This window comes from Scyliorhinus torazame, chromosome 16, assembly GCF_047496885.1.
Source record: "Scyliorhinus torazame isolate Kashiwa2021f chromosome 16, sScyTor2.1, whole genome shotgun sequence".
NCBI classification, from domain to species: domain Eukaryota; kingdom Metazoa; phylum Chordata; class Chondrichthyes; order Carcharhiniformes; family Scyliorhinidae; genus Scyliorhinus; species Scyliorhinus torazame.
Genome location: NC_092722.1, coordinates 56715708 through 56738931, shown reverse-complemented (window position 1 = coordinate 56738931; position 23224 = coordinate 56715708).

The following is a 23224-nucleotide window of genomic DNA, read 5'->3' as shown; positions in this document are numbered from 1 at the left end:
ACTTTCAAGAACTTTACCATTAGCCAAATATTCCGCATTCCTGTTATTCCTTCCAAAGTGAATCACCTCACACTTCTCTACATTAAACTCCATTTGCCACCTCTCAGCCCAGCTCTGCAGCTTATCTATATCCCTCTGTAACCTGCTACATCCTTCCACACTATCGACAACACCACCGACTTTAGTATCGTCTGCAAATTTACTCACCCACCCTTCTGCGCCTTCCTCTAGGTCATTGATAAAAATGACAAACAGCAACGGCCCCAGAACAGATCCTTGTGGTACTCCACTTGTGACTGTACTCCATTCTGAACATATCCCATCAACCACCACCCTCTGTCTTCTTTCAGCTAGCCAATTTCTGATCCACATCTCTAAATCACCCTCAATCCCCAGCCTCCGTATTTTTTGCAATAGCCTACCATGGGGAACCTTATCAAACGCTTTGCTGAAATCCATATACACCACATCAACTGCTCTACCCTCGTCTACTTGTTCAGTCACCTTCTCGAAGAACTCAATAAGGTTTGTGAGGCATGACCTACCCTTCACAAAGCCATGCTGACTATCCCTGATCATATTATTCCTATCTAGATGATTATAAATCTTGTCTCTTATAATCCCCTCCAAGACTTTACCCACTACAGACGAGAGGCTCACCGGTCTATAGTTGCCGGGGATGTCTCTGCTCCCCTTTTTGAACAAAGGGACCACATTTGCTGTCCTCCAGTCCTCTGGCACTATTCCTGTAGCCAATGATGACATAAAAATCAAAGCCAAAGGTCCAGCAATCTCTTCCCTGGCCTCCCAGAGAATCCTAGGATAAATCCCATCAGGTCCCGGGGACTTATCTATTTTCAGCCTGTCCAGAATTGCCAACACCTCTTCCCTACGTACCTCAATGCCATCTATTCTATTAGCCTGGGGCTCAGCATTCTCCTCCACAACATTATCTTTTTCCTGAGTGAATACTGACGAAAAATATTCATTTAATATCTCGCCTATCTCTTCAGACTCCACACACAATTTCCCATCCCTGTCCTTGACTGGTCCTACTCTTTCCCTAGTCATTCGCTTATTCCTGACATACCTATAGAAAGCTTTTGGGTTTTCCTTGATCCTTCCTGCCAAATACTTCTCATGTCCCCTCCTTGCTCGTCTTAGCTCTCTCTTTAGATCCTTCCTCGCTACCTTGTAACTATCCATCGCCCCAACCGAAACTTCACACTTCATCTTCACATAGGCCTCCTTCTTCCTCTTAACAAGAGATTCCACTTCCTTGGTAAACCACGGTTCCCTCGCTCGACGCCTTCCTCCCTGTCTGACCGGTACATACTTATCAAGAACACGCAGTAGCTGATCCTTGAACAAGCCCCACTTATCCAGTGTGCCCAACACTTGCAGCCTACTTCTCCACCTTATCCCCCCCAAGTCACGTCTAATGGCATCATAATTGCCCTTCCCCCAGCTATAACTCTTGCCCTGCGGTGTATACTTATCCCTTTCCATCATTAACGTAAACGTCACCGAATTGTGGTCACTGTCCGCAAAGTGCTCTCCTACCTCCAAATCCAACACCTGGCCTGGTTCATTACCCAAAACCAAATCCAACGTGGCCTCGCCTCTTGTTGGCCTGTCAACATATTGTTTCAGGAAACCCTCCTGCACACACTGTACAAAAAACGACCCATCTATTGTACTCGAACTATATCTTTTCCAGTCAATATTTGGAAAGTTAAAGTCTCCCATAATAACTACCCTGTTACTTTCACTCATATCCAGAATCATCTTCGCCATCCTTTCCTCTACATCCCTAGAACTATTAGGAGGCCTATAAAAAACTCCCAACAGGGTGACCTCTCCTTTCCTGTTTCTAACTTCAGCCCATACTACCTCGGAAGAAGAGTCCCCATCTAGCATCCTCTCCGCCACCGTAATACTGCTCTTGACTAGCAGCGCCACACCTCCCCCTCTTTTGCCTCCTTCTCTGAGCTTACTAAAACACCTAAACCCCGGAACCTGCAACATCCATTCCTGTCCCTGCTCTATCCATGTCTCCGAAATGGCCACAACATCGAAGTCCCAGGTACCAACCCATGCTGCCAGTTCCCCTACCTTGTTTCGTATACTCCTGGCATTGAAGTAGACACACTTCAAACCACCTACCTGAACACTGGCCCCCTCCTGCGACGTCAAATCTGTGCTCCTGACCTCTATACTCTCATTCTCCCTTACCCTAAAACTACAATCCAGGTTCCCATGCCCCTGCTGCATTAGTTTAAACCCCCCCAAAGAGCACTAACAAATCTCCCCCCCAGGATATTTGTGCCCCTCAGGTTCAGATGTAGACCATCCTGTCTGTAGAGGTCCCACCTTCCCCAGAAAGAGCCCCAGTTATCCAAAAATCTGAATCCCTCCCGCCTGCACCATCCCTGTAGCCACGTGTTTAAATGCTCTCTCTCCCTATTCCTCATCTCACTATCACGTGGCACGGGCAACAACCCAGAGATAACAACTCTGTTTGTTCTAGTTCTGAGCTTCCACCCTAGCTCCCTGAAAGCCTGCCTGACATCCTTGTCCCCTTTCCTACCTATGTCGTTAGTGCCAATGTGGACCACGACTTGGGGCTGCTCCCCCTCCCCCCTAAGGACCCGGTAAACACGATCCGAGACATCACGTACCCTTGCACCTGGGAGGCAACATACCAAACGCGAGTCTCTCACGCTCCCACAAAATCTCCTATCTGTGCCCCTGACTATAGAGTCCCCAATTACTAATGCTCTGCTCCTCTCCCCCCTTCCCTTCTGAGCAACAGGGACAGACTCCGTGCCAGAGGCCCGTACCCCATGGCTTACCCCTGGTAAGTCGTCCCCCCCACAAGTATCCAAAGCGGTAAACTTGTTTCTCAGGGGAACGACTGCAGGGGATCCCTGCACTGACTGCTTTTTCCCAGTCCCTCTTACAATTACCCACCTATCTCCAATCTTTGGTGTAACTAATTCCCTGAAGCTGCTATCTATGACCCCTTCTGCCTCCCGAATGATCCGAAGTTCTTCCAACTCCAGCTCCAGTTCCCTAACTCGGTCTTGGAGGAGCTGGAGATGGCAGCACTTCCTGCAGGTAAAATCAGCAGGGACACTAACTGCATCCCTCACCTCAAACATCCTGCAGGAGGAACATTGCACTCCCTTCCCTGCCATTCCTCTAACTTTCTACCAAGATCTGGCTAACAACTAAATTAAATTTTTATAAAAAATAATAATATAATAAAATATGGTACTTACCTCAGACCAATGGGTTTTATTATTAGGTTAGAGGAGGAGGGCGGGTGGGAGACACTACACGTGTAGTGTCTCGGGTTTCCTCTCCACCTGAATTTATTGGTGAGGGTCTTCCCAGACGTCCGCGGGTCGACTTCCTGTTCCCGCCTAAAAAACTAATTAAAAAAAAAGAAGAAAAATTCTCAGCTCCTGCTGAAATTGACTAACCAGCCAGCTCCACTCCCGCCGAAATCGACTGGCCTGCCCCTGCAAAGACAAGTGCTTTTAAAGGTTGACTTACCTCCCAGCAACCTCCTTCCGCAATGCTCCCGCTGAAACTGACTCACCAGCTGTTCTCACGCCGAAATCGACTGGCCTGTCCCTGCAAAGACAAGTGCTTTTAAAGGTTGACTTACCTCCCAGCAACCTCCTTCCGCAATGCTCCCGCTGAAACTGACTCACCAGCTGTTCTCACGCCGAAATCGACTGGCCTGCCCCTGCAAAGACAAGTGCTTTTAAAGGTTGACTTACCTCCCAGCAACCTCCTTCCGCAATGCTCCCGCTGAAACTGACTCACCAGCTGTTCTCACGCCGAAATCGACTGGCCTGCCCCTGCAAAGACAAGTGCTTTTAAAGGTTGACTTACCTCCCAGCAACCTCCTTCCGCAATGCTCCCGCTGAAACTGACTCACCAGCTGTTCTCACGCCGAAATCGACTGGCCTGTCCCTGCAAAGACAAGTGCTTTTAAAGGTTGACTTACCTCCCAGCAACCTCCTTCCGCAATGCTCCCGCTGAAACTGACTCACCAGCTGTTCTCACGCCGAAATCGACTGGCCTGCCCCTGCAAAGACAAGTGCTTTTAAAGGTTGACTTACCTCCCAGCAACCTCCTTCCGCAATGCTCCCGCTGAAACTGACTCACCAGCTGTTCTCCCGCCGAAATCGACTGGCCTGCCCCTGCAAAGACAAGTGCTTTTAAAGGTTGACTTACCTCCCAGCAACCTCCTTCCGCAATGCTCCCGCTGAAACTGACTCACCAGCTGTTCTCACGCCAAAATCGACTGGCCTGCCCCTGCAAAGACAAGTGCTTTTAAAGGTTGACTTACCTCCCAGCAACCTCCTTCCGCAATGCTCCCGCTGAAACTGACTCACCAGCTGTTCTCCCGCCGAAATCGACTGGCCTGCCCCTGCAAAGACAAGTGCTTTTAAAGGTTGACTTACCTCCCAGCAACCTCCTTCCGCAATGCTCCCGCTGAAACTGACTCACCAGCTATTCTCACGCCGAAATCGACTGGCCTGCCCCTGCAAAGACAAGTGCTTTTAAAGGTTGACTTACCTCCCAGCAACCTCCTTCCGCAATGCTCCCGCTGAAACTGACTCACCAGCTGTTCTCCCGCCGAAATCGACTCAAGGTTTGTTTCGATGTCACTAGCTTTCGGAGCGCTGCTCCTACCTCAGGTGAATGAAGAATCCAGATACACGGAACAGCCATGGGGACCAAATTCGCACCCCAACACGCCAACATCTTCATGCACAAGTTTGAACAAGACCTACTCACCGCACAGGACCTTCAACCGACATTATACACCAGATACATCGATGACATTTTTTTCCTTTGGACCCACGGCGGAGAATCACTGAAACGACTACACGATGACATCAATAAGTTCCATCCAACCATCAGACTCACCATGGACTACTCTCCAAAATCAGTTGCATTCTTGGACACACTCGTCTCCATCAGGGACGGTCACCTCAGCACGTCGCTTTACCGCAAACCCACGGATAACCTCACGATGCTCCACTTCTCCAGCTTCCACCCTAAACACATTAAAGAAGCCATCCCCTCTGGACAAGCTCTCCGTATACACAGGATCTGTTCAGCCGAGGAGGAGCGTAACAGACATCTACAGACATTGAAAGATGCCCTCGTATGAACGGGATATGGCGCTCGACTCATCGATCGACAGTTCCAACGCGCCACAGCAAAAAACCGCACCGACCTCCTCAGAAGATAAACATGGGACACAACTGACAGAATACCCTTCGTCATCCAGTACTTTCCCGGAGCGGAGAAACTACGACATCTTCTTCACAGCCTTCAACACGCCATCGATGAAGATGAACATCTTGCCAAGGTCATCCCCACACCCCTACTACTTGCCTTCAAACAACCGCGCAACCTCAAACAAACCATTGTTTGCAGCAAACTACCCAGCCTTCAGAACAGTGACCACGACACCACACAACCCTGCCATGGCAATCTCTGCAAGACGTGCCAAATCATCGACATGGATACCACCATTGCACGTGAGAACACCACCCACTAGGTACGCGGTACATACTCATGCGACTCGGCCAACGTTGTCTACCTCATACGCTGCAGGAAACGATGTCCCAAAGCGTGGTACATTGGCGAGACCATGCAGACGCTGCGACAACGAATGAACGGACATCGTGCGACAATCACCAGGCAGGAATGTTCCCTTCCAGTCGGGGAACACTTCAGCAGTCAAGGGCATTCAGCCTCTGATCTCCTGGTAAGCGTTCTCCAAGGCGGCCTTCAGGCCGCGCGACAACGCAGAATCGCCGAGCAGAAGCTTATAGCCAAGTTCCGCACACATGAGTGCGGCCTCAACCGGGACCTGGGATTCATGTCGCATTACATTCATCCCCCACCATCTGGCCTGCGAAATCCTACCAACTGTCCTGGCTTGACACAATTCACACCTCTTTAACCTGGGGTTACCGCCGGCGTAATCGGCGGGCCCTTCGGCTGCTTCCGCGCTCGCTACGTGATCATGCACCGGTGCCACACCCTCCTGTTGTCCCTGATGTCGACTTTGTGGAGCTTCCTGCCACTCTGCCTATTCCTTTATCGCCCGTGGCCAGGCCCATTCCTCAGCCAGTAGATCCTGACCCATCCTTGAGGCGGTCAACCCGAATTCGTCGCCCACCTACTAGGCTGGATTTATGAGCCTGTTTGCACATTGGACTCACTGAATTGTTGTGCAACAATGTTAACGTGTTTCTCTTTTTGTCGTTCCAGGAGTTCTCTTTCGATATTTGATGATTGCACTTGTTTTGTTTGTGGTACAACCTCGTTGTTATGTTGCACCTGACACCTTCCTATGTATATAGTTTAGCCTCATGTACATGTTGTAAATATTGCACACACATACTCAGCCGCACTCAGTATACACCAATATTTATTACCACATAGGCACATATTCTTGTGAAAAGGGGGGTCGTCACGATATCCATATTAACATATCATGGTGCAGTCACACACACACATTGATGGACAGGTCGACGGACCAATCAACACACACGCAACATCACAGCCAATCACCAATGAGAGCACACGCACTATAAAACAGGAAACACCACAGTTCCCGCTCATTCCACCAGGAGATAGCTCAGAGCACAGAGCTCACAGCGTGCCACTCAGACATACACCATGTGCTGAGTGCCTCTCTAAGATAGTGCTAGGGCTGGGTCCACAGGTTAACTGGTGAAGTAGGAACCACAGCCAGAAGGTAACAGTTGTTATTATACAGAATAATAAAACAGAGTTGTACCATCTACCACCGTGTTGGTTCGTTTGTGTATCGGAACACCCAACACGACATACTGGTCAAAGTATCTGAGATTTAGCAGATGTAACAAGAATGCAAGCACGTGCATTATCTTCATCTGGTGATGTGGAGATGCCGGCGTTGGACTGGGGTGAGCACAGTACGAAGTCTTACAACACCAGGTTAAAGTCCAACAGGTTTGTTTCGATGTCACTAGCTTTCGGAGCGCTGCTCCTTCCTCAGGTGAATCTGGTGGTCGCACATGAGCTGTATGTGGAGTGAGTGGAACCCCTCTCTGTTAACATAAGGCATTCCCAGATGGCCGGTGAACGCAGGGAAACATGCATGGCACCTATTACCCCCTGGACCTGGGGCAGCCCGATGATGGCGGAGAAACCTGCAGTCCGGGCATCTTTCTGGGCTTTGTCAAAGATGATGTAGTTTTCTGCCCAGGCAAACAGGACATCCACATGAGTCCCCACCCGAAACCTGGATTGATCCTGAGGCGGACATGTTCAGGGCTGCGGTGACCCCGAAGGCCACCAGGAGCAGGTGTCCTCCTGCTCCTCCATGTGGAGCCAAGCCTGCGAGGACATGACACAGATGCCGCACTATCTCCTTGTTGAGGCAGAGCCTTCTGCAGCACACGCTGTCCGTCACCTGTTGGAATGACCAGCGACGCCTGTACACCCTGGGCTGTCACAGGACTCCCTCTCAGGGTCTCTCTCTGGCCGAATGGGCGGCTGGGTCCTCAGGGAGTGGGCTGAGTGCGGCACATGGTCCGCCGCCTCGAGCATCTGCAGCCGCTGCTGCCGCTGTCTCTCGCATCTGGTCTGGTCGCCCGGACCATTAGGGCAAGTTCTGGGTCCAAAATCCCTGCGTTCAATATCTGTAAGACATTGGGAGAGGAAGTTAGACTGGCAGACAGGGGTAGTCCCAACCCCGGTACCCTCCAATCCCCCATTGATTCACCCCCCCCCCCCCTCGGCCCCCTGGAATGCCCTGCCACGCATACCCAGCTGCAGCAGGCCCTCCTCACCGGAGCCCAGACCCTGTACCGTGGTCACCCGCTCATAACATCACCAGGACCGGGCGCTGGTCCCTTCCCCATGGCACTCACCCACCCTACGGCGGTGGACATGTCCCCAGAACTGTGTCCCATTCCCCTGAGTGTTTGGATTTTGGCTGCTGTGTGTGTGATGTTGCCTCCCGCAGTGTTCAGGCACAGTGTCCGGGCATCACGGTTTGTTTGGGATTCTAGGCGATGACTCCCATATGTTACATGGCTCGCCCGCCCACAGGAATCTACTTGGGATTAGTGAAATGCTTACTTAACCACGATTGGCAATTCCCGATTAGCAATCGCCTTCAGCCGCATAGCCAGAGGCCTCGGCAGTCGGTGGGGGTTACGGGTGGTCGGTGGGGCAGACGGGCAGGAACAAGGATTGTCCCCAGAATGGGTACGCACGATCCAGGGGTTGGCATGGTGGTGACCTTCCCATGGCAGCCCACCCCTGCGGAGGGTCCCCCATCCCCAACCGAGGCACCCTCCCCCGCAGCCGAAGGTCGTCGTCCCCCAGCCGAGGGTCCTCCACCCCAAGCCGCGGGTCCTCCGCCCTCCAGCCGAGGGTCACCCACCCCCAACCGCGGGTCCCCCATCTTCCAGCCGAAGGTCCCCCATGTCGTGTTGGGTGTTCCGATGGACAAACGATCCAACACAGGAGGAGATGGTGTAACTCAATTTTATTATCAACTGTAACACTACACTGCTAACTTGGGTACGTGCATTACCAGCTAAACTGTGGACCCTGTCCTATTACTATCTGGGTGAGGCACTCAGCACATGGTGAATATCTGAGAGGCAGGCTCTGAGCTCGGTGCTCGGAGCTGGCTGCTGCTAGAATCCCTGGGAACTGTAGTGTCCCCTGTTTTTATAGTGCGTGTGCTCTCACTGGTGATTGGCTGTGATGTTATGTGTGTGCTGGGTGGTCCTACTGCATGTCCATCAGTGTGTGTGTGATTGCACCATGATATGCTGATCTAAATATCATGACATCCCCCCTTTTCGCAAAGAATATGTGCCTACATGATAATAAATAAAGAAGTGTAGTGAGTGCATCTAATCATGTGTGTGCAATATTTACAACAATATGTATATGTGGCTATACTATATACACAGGAAGGTGCCAGGTGCAGAAAATAACTATATTACACCAAGAACGAAACAAATGTTATTAACAAACGATAACAAAATCCTAAACAGTATGGCAAATGTCAAAAACAGTATGTCAGAACAAGTCAGTGAGTCCAATATGAAAAGGTTCATAAATTAAGTCTCTCAGGTGGGCGACGAATTTGGGTTGACCCCCTCAAGGATGGGTCAGGATCCACCGGCTGAGGAACGGGCCGGGCCACGGTCGAGTGAGGAGGGTGCAGGGTGTCCGGAAGGTCAACAAAGTCCATGGCAGGAGGGCGTGGCACCGGTGCAGGATCACGTAGCGAGCGCGGAACCAGACGAAGGGCACGCCGATTGCGGTGGCGAATAAAGCCACCAGGCAGACGAACCAGGAACGAGCGGGGAGCTATCTGTTGGAGAACCTCAGTGGTTGCTGACCAGCCGCCCTCCGGAAGGTGTATGCTGACATTATCTCCAGGCGCCAGGGCAGGAAGATCAGTCACCCGAGCATCATGTGTCGCCTTCTGTTGCTCACGCTGTTGCTGCATCCACCGAAGTACCGGAGCATGGTCGAGGTCTGGGACGTGAATGGACGGCACAGAGGTCCTGAGGGTGCGACCCATAAGCAGCTGGGCCGGCGATAGGCCCGTGGACAGTGGGGCCGAGCGATAGGCCAGCAAGGCGAGGCAGAAGTCAGATCCTGCATCAGCAGCCTTGCAGAGGAGCCTTTTAACGATGTGGACGCCCTTTTCTGCTTTGCCATTCGACTGAGGATGCAGAGGACTGGACGTCATGTGTGTGAAGTTGTATGAGCTGGCGAAGGAAGACCATTCCTGACTCGCAAAGCAGGGGCCATTGTCTGACATCACGGTGAGCGGAATGCCGTGGCGAGCAACGGTTTCCTTGCAGGCCCGGATGACAGCCGGTGACGTGGTGTCGTGCGGGCGTATGACCTCTGGATAGCTGGAAAAGTAGTCGATGATGATGATGTCCCTGCCGAGCGCATGGAACAGGTCCACGCCCACCTTCGACCAGGGGGACGTGACCAACTCATGGGGCTGAAGGGTCTCACGGGGTTGTGCCGGCTGAAACGGCTGACAGGTGGGGCAATTGAGCACAGTGTTAGCAATGTCCTCACTTATTCCCGGCCAGTACACAGCCTCTCAGGCCCTCCTCCGGCACTCCTCAACGCCGAGATGGCCTTCGTGCAGTTGTTCTAAGACATCTCTGGGTTGTTGCCCGTGCCACGTGATAGTGAGATGAGGAATAGGGAGAGAGAGCAATTAAACACGTGGCTACAGGGATGGTGCAGGCGGGAGGGACTCAGATTTCTGGATAACTGGGGCGCTTTCTGGGGAAGGTGGGACCTCTACAGACAGGATGGTCTACATCTGAACCTGCGGGGCACAAATATCCTGGGGGGGAGATTTGTTAGTGCTCTTTGGGGGGGTTTAAACTAATGCAGCAGGGGCATGGGAACCTGGATTGTAGTTTTAGGGTAAGGGAGAATGAGAGTATAGAGGTCAGGAGCTCAGATTTGACGTCGGAGGAGGGGGCCAGTGTTCAGGTAGGTGGTTTGAAGTGTGTCTACTTCAATGCCAGGAGTATACGAAATAAGGTAGGGGAACTGGCAGCATGGGTTGGTACCTGGGACTTCGATGTTGTGGCCATTTCGGAGACGTGGATAGAGCAGGGACAGGAATGGATGTTGCAGGTTCCGGGGTTTAGGTGTTTTAGTAAGCTCAGGGAAGGAGGCAAAAGAGGGGGAGGTGTGGCGCTGCTAGTCAAGAGCAGTATTACGGTGGCGGAGAGGATGCTAGATGGGGACTCATCTTCCGAGGTAGTATGGGCTGAGGTTAGAAACAGGAAAGGAGAGGTCACCCTGTTGGGAGTTTTCTATAGGCCTCCAAATAGTTCTAGGGATGTAGAGGAAAGGATGGCGAAGATGATCCTGGATATGAGCGAAAGTAACAGGGTAGTTATTATGGGAGACTTTAACTTTCCAAATATTGACTGGAAAAGATATAGTTCGAGTACATTAGATGGGTCGTTTTTTGTTCAGTGTGTGCAGGAGGGTTTCCTGACACAGTTTGTTGACAGGCCAACAAGAGGTGAGGCCACATTGGATTTGGTTTTGGGTAATGAACCAGGCCAGGTGTTGGATTTGGAGGTAGGTGAGCACTTTGGGGACAGTGACCACAATTCGGTGACGTTTACGTTAAGGATGGAAAGGGATAAGTATACACCGCAGGGCAAGAGTTATAGCTGGGGGAAGGGAAATTATGATGCCATTAGACGTGACTTGGGGGGGATAAGGTGGAGAAGTAGGCTGCAAGTTTTGGACACACTGGATAAGTGGAGCTTGTTCAAGGATCAGCTATTGCGTGTTCTTGATAAGTATGTACCGGTCAGGCAGGGAGGAAGGTGCCGAGCGAGGGAACCGTGGTTTACCAAAGAAGTGGAATCTCTTGTTAAGAGGAAGAAGGAGGCCTATGTGAAGATGAGGTGTGAAGTTTCAGTTGGGGCGATGGATAGTTACAAGGTAGCGAGGAAGGATCTAAAGAGAGAGCTAAGACGAGCAAGGAGGGGACATGAGAAGTATTTGGCAGGAAGGATCAAGGAAAACCCAAAAGCTTTCTATAGGTATGTCAGGAATAAGCGAATGACTAGGGACAGAGTAGGACCAGTCAAGGACAGGGATGGGAAGTTGTGTGTAGAGTCTGAAGAGATAGGCGAGATACTAAATGAATATTTTTCGTCAGTATTCACTCAGGAAAAAGATAATGTTGTGGAGGAGAATGCTGAGCTCCAGGTAAATAGATTAGATGGCATTGAGGTAAGTAGGGAAGAGGTGTTGGCAATTCTGGACAGGCTGAAAATAGATAAGTCCCCGGGGCCTGATGGGATTTATCCTAGGATTCTCTGGGAGGCCAGGGAAGAGATTGCTGGACCATTGGCTTTGATTTTTATGTCATCATTGGATACAGGAATAGTGCCAGAGGACTGGAGGATAGCAAATGTGGTCCCTTTGTTCAAAAAGGGGAGCAGAGACAACCCCGGCAACTATAGACCGGTGAGCCTCACGTCTGTAGTGGGTAAAGTCTTGGAGGGCATTATAAGAGACAAGATTTATAATCATCTAGATAGGAATAATATGATCAGGGATAGTCAGCATGGCTTTGTGAAGGGTAGGTCATGCCTCACAAACCTTATCGAGTTCTTTGAGAAGGTGACTGAACAGGTAGACGAGGGTAGAGCAGTTGATGTGGTGTATATGGATTTCAGCAAAGCGTTTGATAAGGTTCCCCACGGTAGGCTATTGCAGAAAATACGGAGGCTGGGGATTGAGGGTGATTTAGAGATGTGGATCAGAAATTGGCTAGCTGAAAGAAGACAGAGGGTGGTGGTTGATGGGAAATGTTCAGAATGGAGTTCTGTCACAAGTGGAGTACCACAAGGATCTGTTCTGGGGCCGTTGCTGTTTGTCATTTTTATCAATGACCTAGAGGAAGGCGCAGAAGGGTGGGTGAGTAAATTTGCAGACGATACTAAAGTCGGTGGTGTTGTCGATAGTGAGGAAGGAAGTAGCAGGTTACAGAGGGATATAGATAAGCTGCAGTGCTGGGCTGAGAGGTGGCAAATGGAGTTTAATGTAGAGAAGTGTGAGGTGATTCACTTTGGAAGGAAAAACAGGAATGTGGAATATGTGGCTAATGGAAAAGTTCTTGGAAGTGTGGATGAGCAGAGGGATCTAGGTGTCCATGTACATAGATCCCTGAAAGTTGCCACCCAGGTTGATAGGGTGGTGAAGAAGGCCTATGGAGTGTTGGCCTTTATTGGTAGAGGGATTGAGTTCCGGAGTCAGGAGGTCATGTTGCAGCTGTACAGAACTCTGGTACGGCCGCATTTGGAGTATTGCGTACAGTTCTGGTCACCGCATTATAGGAAGGACGTGGAGGCTTTGGAACGGGTGCAGAGGAGATTTACCAGGATGTTGCCTGGTATGGAGGGAAAATCTTATGAGGAAAGGCTGATGGACTTGAGGTTGTTTTCGTTGGAGAGAAGAAGGTTAAGAGGAGACTTAATAGAGGCATACAAAATGATCAGGGGGTTGGATAGGGTGGACAGTGAGAGCCTTCTCCCGCGGATGGAAATGGCTAGCACGAGGGGACATAGCCTTAAACTGAGGGGTAATAGATATAGGACAGAGGTCAGGGGTAGGTTCTTTACGCAAAGAGTAGTGAGGCCGTGGAATGCCCTACCTGCTACAGTAGTGAACTCGCCAACATTAAGGGCATTTAAAAGTTTATTGGATAAACATATGGATGATAATGGTATAGTGTAGGTTAGATGGCTTTTGTTTCGGTGCAACATCGTGGGCCGAAGGGCCTGTACTGCGCTGTATTGTTCTATGTTCTATGTTCTATAAGCCGGTGCATGCTGTGCGTGATCATGATGCGGTCCAGCTTCAGGAGGACACCATCAATGACTGCCAAGTCGTCCCGAATGTTGTAAAACTGTGGGCATTGTCCCTTGAGCCACCCGTCCATCATGTGGCGCATCACACGTTGCAGAAGGGGGTCGGTCGCAGTCTCACGTCGAATGTGGGCCAGGCGTGCATCAGTGGCCGGCAGATTGGCAGAAATGAAGGCTACATGTGCGTCGACTTGTCAAATGAACCCCTCATGGTCGGACGGCGTGTTGACTGCCCTGGACAGAGCGTCTGCTATGATGAGGTCCTTACCCGGGATGTAGACAAGTTGAAAGTCGTACCTCCGGAGTTTGAGCAGAATGCGCTGGAGGCGAGGGGTCATATCATTCAGGTCCTTTTGAATGATGCCAACCAGTGGGCGATGGTCAGCCTCCACAGTGAACTGGGGAAGGCCATACACATAGTCGTGGAACTTGTCAACTCCAGCCAACAGGCCTAGGCACTCCTTCTCAATCTGCGCATAGTGCTGCTCTGTGGGGGTCATGGCCCGTGACGCAGAGGCGACTGGGGCCCATGCTGAGGCGTCATCCCGTTGCAGGAGGACCGCCCCAATGCCGGACTGGCTGGCGTCAGTCGAGATTTTCGTCTCCCTTGCTGGATCGAAAAACGCCAGTACCGGGGCGGTGGTGAGCTTGACCTTGAGCTCCTCCCATTCACGCTGGTGGGTGGGAAGCCACTGGAATTCAGTTGTCTTCCTGACAAGATGCCGGAGAGCTGTAGTGTGGGAAGCAAGGTTAGGGATGAACTTCCCCAGGAAGTTGACCATTCCAAGAAAGCGTAGCACCGCCGCCTTGTCTAGGGGCTTCTGCATGGCCGTGATGGCTGCCACCTTGTCGGCATCCGGCCGCACCCCCAACCGGGAGATGTGGTCCCCCAGGAACTTAAGCTCAGTTTGTCCAAAAGAGCATTTGGCTCGGTTAAGACGCAGGCCCTGGTCCCGTATCCGTTTAAAGACGCGCTGGAGGCGACTGATGTGCTCCTGTGGTGAGGTGGACCAAATAATGATGTTGTCTACATAGACGCGCATCCCTTCGATGCCCTCCATCATCTGTTCCATGATGCGATGGAACACGTCAGAGGTCGATATGATGCCAAATGGCATCCTATTGCAGCAGTATCTGCCAAATGGAGTGTTGAAAGTGCACAGCTTCCTGCTGGACTGATCCAATTGAATCTGCCAGAAGCCCTTTGAGGCATCAAGCTTGGTGAATATTTTTGCCCGAGCCACCTCGCACGTGATCTCCTCACGTTTGGGTATGCGGTAGTGTTCCTTCATTATGTAGCGATTTAAGTCTTTCGGGTCTAGACAGATCCGGAGCTCGCCGGAAGGCTTCTTGACGCACACCATGGAACTGACCCATGCAGTTGGCTCCATTACCCGGGAAAGCACTCCTTGGACCTGAAGGTCCTGCAGCTGCTGCTTGAGGCGGTCCTTGAGGGGTGCTGGGACCCTGTGTGGTGCGTGAACTACCGGGGTGGCATCCTGTTTAAGCCGGATTTTGTACGTGTCGGGCAGTGTGCCCATGCCCTCGAAAACATCCTGGTTGTGCGTGAGGATTGAGTTGAGCTGCGCCCTAAATTCTGCATCTGGGAAATCGGACGTGCCTTCTGGAGAGAGAGAGTGTACACACCGAACGAGGTGGAGGATTTTGCACGCCTGTGCGCCTAGCAGAGAGTCCTTTGAGGAGCCCATGATTTCGAATCGTATTATGGCTTTACGTGAGTTGTGTGTCACTTCGAGCTGGCACGACCCCGTGGCGGGGATGACGTTGCCATTATAGTCAATGAGTTGACAGTTGGATGGCAGTATAGGTGGTTTAACCTTCAGGGTCTGGAATGCTGACCATGCGAGGAGATTGCCGGAGGCACCAGTGTCCAGGCGGAATCTGATTTGGGATCGGTTGACCGTCAGGGTGGCACACCACTCATCGTCCGGATCAATGCTGTGCACTGACAGCAGCTGGTGCTTTCGACTCGGGGACAGCGTGTTCTTGTTGATGACAGCAACGCGGAAGGGCTCCCTGTCCTCAGTGTCACTGGTCTGTGTGATGTCGGGATCGGACTCAGTGAACGTGGGTTGAATTGCCTGAACGTTTCTGCGAGGCTGGTTAAACGGGTATGAGTTGACAGGTTGAGTTGCTCGACAGCAGGCAGCATAGTGGCCCAACCTGCCACAGCGTAGCCATTGTCGCGCTTTGGCAGGACATTGCCGTTTTAAATGGGCGGAGCCACAGTTGCCGCACGTCGTGCATTCGTTGCGCCACCGCGCATGCGCGGTGCGGTTTTGCATAGCGCGTTCCTCTGCGTTAATGTCCCCTCTTTTGGCGCGTACAAGCGCGGGAGGCCTCGGAAAGAGCGCGAAATGGCCGGCCTCCTCCAGGCCGCGGCCCGGGAGGTACTTGATCGTCTGGACCCGGCCGCCTGGATATGTGAGAATCGGCTGGTGGAGTTCTCATGCAGGACACAGGTCTCGATGGCCGTCGCTAGGGTGAGTTGCTTGACCCTAAGGAGCTGCTGGCGCAGGGTGTCCGACATGACCCCGAAAACTATCTGGTCGCGTATCATTGAGTCAGAGGTGGTCCCATAGCCGCAGGTCTGCGCGAGGACGCGGAGGTGTGTTAAATAAGACTGGAAAGGTTCGTCCTTACCCTGCAGGCACTGCTGTGACAGGTACCTTTCGAAGCTTTCGTTTGCTTCAACGCTGAAGTGTTCGTTGAACTTCGGGAGCACTGTCTTGTATTTGGTTTTGTCCTCACCGTCCGCGAATGTAAGGGAGTTAAAGATGTGGATGGCGTGTTGCCCCGCCGTGGAGAGAAGAAGGGCAATCTTCCCGGTGTCCGATGCATTCTCCCTGTCTGTGACCTCGAGGAAGAGTTGGAAGCGCTGTTTGAACAGTTTCCAATTGACCCCGAGATTGCCAGCGATTCGGAGCTGCGGCGGCGGGTTGATGTTCTCCATGGTGCAGGACGGCGGATTGCTGATACGTTGCAGGTAGGTCTCACAGGCGCTGGTTTGCGTCCACCTCTGGTATCATGTCGTGTTGGGTGTTCTGACGTACAAACGATCCAACATGGCTGGAGATGGTGTAACTCAATTTTATTAACAACTCAACTGTAACACTACACTGCTAACTTGGGTACGTGCATTACCAGCTAATCTGTGGACCCTGTCCTATCACTATCTGGGTGAGGCACTCAGCACATGGTGAATGTCTGAGTGGCAGGTGTCATGATATTCAAACACACATCACAACACACACATCATGATAGACAGACCAACAGACCAATTAGCACACATAACACGACACACGACAGCCAATCACAGACAAGAGCAGACACAGTATAAGACAAGAAACACGACACCTGCTGGCCAGTCCATCTGGAGACAGGACAAGGCCAGGGAGCTCGGTGCTCTGAGCTGGCTGCTGCTAGAATCCCCGGGAACTGTAGTGTCCCCTGTTTTTATGGTGCATGTGCTCTCACTGGTGATTGGTTGCGATGTTGTGTGCGTGCTGGTTGGTCCGACTGCATGTCCATCAGTGTATGTGTGATTGCACCATGATATGCTGATCTAAATATCATGACACCCCACCTGCCTCCGAGCACTGGGCGACAACCCCAGCACCCCCGGGCTTTTTGCCTGTGAGCAAAGATGGTTACTCACCTCCTCGGCTCCCCACAGAAGCCCTTCCGCCAAGTTCACATTTCTAAAAAGGAGTACTAATCGGCGCCAGCGTGGGGAGGCCGATCAGTGACAGGAGGCCGTTGGATATGGGGTGGCTCCCATTAATTGTATGGAAATAGGGCTTAAGTGGTGATAATTGGTTTCTCGGCACGTTATGGCGGGATCCTGTTTTTGCCTATGGGATCGGGCTGGTTGCATTGCAAACTGTTTGGCGCCTGGTGCGGTTCTTGTTTTCTGCCTCTCCCACTATTCACCGACCTCATTTTGCGAGAGCGAGAGCGCAACGAGGCCGGAGAATCACAGCTATAGTTGGCAAATGTTACACTGCTTTTTAAGAAAGGAGGGAGAGAGAAAACAGCAAAGCACAGGCTATTTAGTCTAACCTCGATAATTGATAAAAAGCTGGATTCTATTATTAAGGAAGTATTAACAGTGCACTTAGAAAAGTTTTATATAATTAGATCAAGTCAACATAAAGGGAAATCCTATTTGAGTTTATTAGGTTTTAGAGGATGTAGAGTTGTGGTAGTACCAGGTATTGCGGTACCTAAGAGGCTGATGACCATTGGTTAGACCCAGGAGTCTACCATTGGCTGTTGTTACGTAGCTCCGCCCTGACAGGCGGAGTATAAGAGATGGTGCCGTCCCAGCAGCCTTCACTTTCAGTACCGAAGCTGCTGGGGAACAAGTTCTAGTAGATTAAAGCCTTCAGTTATGAAATCACTTTGTCTTGAGTGTAATTGATTGCGCATCAATTTAATCTACTAGAATTAAGCTGGAAGGATGGATCTCCGAATCAAACCGGAGTGACTTCAACTCAGCCCCCACGCGGAGAAATCGGCTGCAATATTTAAACACTGGCTGGCGTGCTTTAAAGGCTACCTCGAGACGGCCGTCGGCACCCCCTCAGAAGGACAGAAAACGTATCTCCTGCGCTCAAAGGTCAGCCCTGGGATCTACCCCCTTATCGAGGAGGCGGAGAACTATGATGCCTCGATCGAACTGTTGGAAGGACATTATATCCGCCCTGTAAATCAGGTTTACGCACGTCACCTGCTTGCTACTAGACGGCAAAGCCCCGGGGAATCGTTGGAAGATTTCTACCGGACACTACTGGTGCTGGGCCGAAACTGTGGCTGCCCGCAAGTTTCGGGGAGCAAGCACACAAAACCTTTAATCAGGGATGCTTTCGTAGCAGGTATGAGCTCCTCAGATATCCGCCGAAGACTCCTAGAAAGGGACACCCTGGGACTTAGAGAGGCACGGGCCCTGGCAGGGTCCTAGGACGTTGCCTACAAAAACGCGCAGTCCTATGCGCCCGACCGTGCGGTGGCCCCCTGGGATGCGTGGCACCCCGCAGCGGCAGCCCCACAGACCTTCCCCCTGACCCCGCAGGCCTGCGCTACGAGGCGGCCCGCTAACGCCGCCGGGCCCCGCTGTTTCTTCTGCGGGCAGGCAAATCATCCCCTCCCGCGCTGCCCGGCCCACACCGCCACCTGCAAAGGCCACTTTGTGGGGGTCTGCCAGGCCCGCGCCGTGGCCGCGGTCTCCAGCAACTCCGGACTGCCGCGGCAACCCCCCCTTCAGGCCCCGACCGGCTAGTGCTCACCACCACCCCCCTATCCTAGGGCCACGTGCGGCCCACGGGCATGGCCATCTTGCCCCCCGGACACCACGCTGGACGGGTGGGCGCCGCCATTTTGTCCATTGACGCCGACATCTTTTTCATCCCCAGACACCATGTGCGACCCATGGGTGACGCCATCTTGGATGGGGCCCCAGGCCCCCAGCACGGTTGACTACACGCTGCCCGATCAGAACTCGCAACTGCTTCATCTGGCCTCGGTGACACTGGACCAAAGTCGACCCTGGACACTTGCAACAGCTACAACGACGGTCTTCATCAACGGCCACGAGACGTCTTGCCTGATTGACTCTGGGAGCACGGAAAGCTTTGTTCACCCCGACATGGTAAGGCGCTGTTCACTTCTAACCCACCCAGTAAACCAAAGGATCTCCCTGGCCTCCGGGTCACACTCTGCGGAGATAAAGGGGTTCTGCCTAGCGAACCTCACTGTCCAAGGCAGGAAATTCAACAATTTCCGCCTGTATGTCCTGCTGCACCTCTGCACGGCTACCCTCCTGGGGCTGGACTTCCAATGCCATTTGCAAAGCCTGACCTTTAAATTTGGCGGCCGTATACCTCCCCTTACTGTCTGCGGCCTCGCGACCCTGAAGGTCGACCCGCCTTCCCTGTTTGTGAACCTCACCCTGGATTGCAAACCCGTCGCCACCAGGAGCAGGCGGTACAGTGCCCAGGACCGGACCTTCATCAGGTCAGAGGTCCAAAGCTGCTGGGGGAAGGGGTCATCGAAGCTAGCAACAGTCCCTGGAGAGCTCAAGTAGTGGTGGTAAAGACCGGGGAGAAGCATAGGATGGTCATTGACTACAGCCAGACCATCAACAGGTTTACGCAGCTGGATGCGTACACTCTCCCCCATATAGCCGATCTGGTAAACAGGATCGCACAATACAAGGTCTTCTCCATGGTGGATCTCAAGTCCGCCTACCACCAGCTACCCCTCCGTAATAGTGACCGCAAGTACACTGCCTTCGAAGCAGATGGGCAGCTCTATCAATTTTTAAGGGTTCCCTTTGGTGTCACTAATGGGGTCTCGATCTTCCAGCGAGAGATGGACCGAATGGTTGACCGGTACGGCTTATGCGCAACGTTCCCGTATCTGGATAACGTCACCATCTGCGGCCATGACCAGTAGGACCACGACACCAACCTCCGCAAATTCCTCCAGACCGCGAAAATCCTTAACCTGACATACAATAAGGATAAATGCATGTTTAGCACCGACGGTCTAGCCATTCTAGGCTTCGTAGTGCGAAATGGAGTTATAGGCCCCAACCCTGAATGCATGCGCCCGCTTATGGAGTTCCCCCTCCCTCACTGCCCCAAGGCCCTGAAGCGTTGCCTCGGGTTTTTCAGTTATTACGCACAGTGGGTCCCCAACTACACAGACAATGCCCGACCCCTAATCCAGTCCACAACTTTCCCCCTGTCGACGGAGGCCCGCCAGGCCTTCAGCCGCATCAAAGCAGACATTGCAAAGGCCACGATGCGCGCCATTGACGAGTCCCTCCCCTTCCAGGTCGAGAACGATGCGTCCGACGTGGCTCTGGCGGCCACCCTCAACCAAGTGGGCAGGCCCGTGGCCTTCTTCTCCCGGACCCTCCATGCTTCAGAAATTCGCCATTCCACGGTCGAAAAAAAGGCACAAGCCATAGATAATGCACAGCAGGGCAAGATTAAAAACCACAAGATCTTGCGGTGGAGGATAGAACTCTCCACCTTCAACTACGAGATCTTGAAACGTCCGGGGAAGCTAAATGAGCCTCCTGATGCCCTGTCCCGCGGCACTTGTGCCATTGCACAAGTGGACCGCCTCGAGCCCCCCACGAGGACCTCTGCCACCCGGGGGTCACTCGTTTCTTCCACTTCACCAAGACCTGCAACCTGCCCTACTCCATCGAGGAGGTCGGGACAGTCACCAGGGATTGCCAAATCTGCGTGGAGTGCAATCCACACTTCTACCGGCCAGAGAGGGCGCACCTGATAAAGGCTTCCCGTCCCTTTGAGTGCCTCAGCATGGATTTCAAAGGCCCCCTCCCCTCCACCAACCGCAACACGTATTTCCTGGACGTGATTGACGAGTACTCCCGGTTCCCATTCGCCATCCCCTGCCCAGACGTGACCACAACCACCGTCATCAAGGCCCTCCAGGGTATCTTTACACTGTTCGGTTTCCCCGCGCACATACACAGTGATAGGGGGTCCTCCTTTATGAGCAACGAACTGCGTCAATTCCTGCTCAACAAGGGCATCGCCTTGAGCAGGATGACCAGTTACAACCCCCGGGGAAATGGACAGGTGGAGAGGGAGAACGGAATGGTCTGGAAGACTGTTCTACTGGCCCTACGGTCTAGGAATCTCCCAGTCTCCCGCTGGCAAGACGTCCTCCCGATGGCCCTCCACGCCATCCGGTCGCTGCTCGGTACAACCACAAATCAGACACCTCATGAACGTTTCCTTGTTTTCCCCAGGAAGTCCTCCTCCGGGACCTAGCTCCCAACCTGGCTAGCGACGCCCTTACCCATCCTGCTTCGGAAGCACGTGCGGGTGCACAAGTCGGACCCGTTGGTCGAGAGGGTCCACCTGCTGCACGCTAATCCCCAGTACGCCTACGTGGCATTCCCTGACGGCCGGCAAGATACAGTCTCCCTTTGGGACCTGGCGCCCGCCCGAACCCCACGCGCTCCCGAACCATTACCCCCACCCCCACCCCCCCCCCCCCCCCACAGCAGTGGGAGGGGTCAGTACTCCCGCCACTCCTGCCTAGGCCCGCCCACCCACCGACGCCCCCTACAGGCGTCCCCCCCTCCCCCCGTGTCAACCGTTTGCCCCAACAGCGCCGCCTAGGGGTGACAAAGCTGCCAGGGAGGCCAAAACCACACTCCCGGAGTCGCAACCTCCGGGACCCCCACCAGAATCACCACCGAGGCCCAGACGCTCCAGTAGGACGACCAGGCCACCCGATCGACTGATTGCTTCGCTGTGACTTTAACTGTGAACGAACACTTTGTAAATATCCTCGACTGCACGGTACCTCCATACCTGATCATACCATGTTAAAGGCGACTGTTACCACTGGCTACCGCCCCCGCTGGACTGTTTTTTAACAGGGGGTGAATGTGGTGGCACCAGGTATTGCAGTACCTAAGAGGCTGATGACCATTGGTTAGACCCAGGAGTCTACCATTGGCTGTTGTTACGTAGCTCCGCCCTGACAGGCGGAGTATAAGAGACGGTGCCGTCCCAGCAGCCTTCACTTTCTGTACCGAAGCTGCTGGGGAACAAGTTCTAGTAGATTAAAGCCTTCAGTTATGAAATCACTTCGTCTTGAGTGTAATTAATCGCGCATCAAGAATAGATAAAGGAGAGCCAAAAGCATTCGATAAGATCCCACACAAAATATGGGCTCATAGAATCGGGGTAAATGATAGCATGGATAGAGGATTGGTTAATGGACAGGAAGCAGAGAGCAGGTATAAATGAAACATTTTCAAGTTGTCATTCTGTGAATAGCAGAGTACCACAATTAGGGTCAGCGTTGGTGCTTCAGTTATTTACAACCTAAATTACTGACTTAGATGAAGAGACACAGATCAATGTAGCTAAGTTTGTTGAGGGTACAAAGGTGGGTGGAAAGATAAGGGGCGGAATTCTCCATTTCTGAGACTAAATGTTGACACTGATGCAGAATTCATGGACTTTCACGACAGCAAAACTGGTGCCAAACCGGGATTGATTCAGCAACTATGGAGGGGCTAGCTCCGGCGCCATGTGGAACACAATCGATTCCAATGGAAAATGGTGCAGGATTCGCTGGGTCCATGATTGGCACATGTGAGGCTGACAAGCTGCAGCCGCATATACACACTTCACTCCCCATACACACCATCCCAGCCAACGGCAGCACGGGAGCACAGTGGTTAGCACGGTTGCTTCACAGCGCCAGGGTCCCAGGTTCAATTCCCGGCTTGGGTCACTGTGCAGAGTCTGCACGTTCTCCCCGTGTCTGCGTGGGTTTCCTCCGGGTGCTCCGGTTTCCTCCCACAGTCCAAAGATGTGCAGGTTAGGTGGACTGGCCATGCTAATTTGTCCTTAGTGTCCAAAGAAAAAGGTTAGGCGGGGTTACTGGGTTACGGGGATAGGGTGGAGGTGTGGGGCTTAAATGGGGTGCTCTTTACAAGGGCCAGTGCAGAATGGCCTCCTTCTGCAATGTAAATTCTATGTTCTAGGTAACAAGGTGGCACTGGTGGTGCTGGAGCGTGCCCATACAGCTGAAGGGTTGGTTGGGGCCAGAAAGCCTAGAGGAGTGGCCTGGGGGGGTCACCTATACGACCCGTGGCCCTGAATTCACAGTGGGCTGTTAGCGGCGTGCGCAGCTGCATGGCTGCCTTG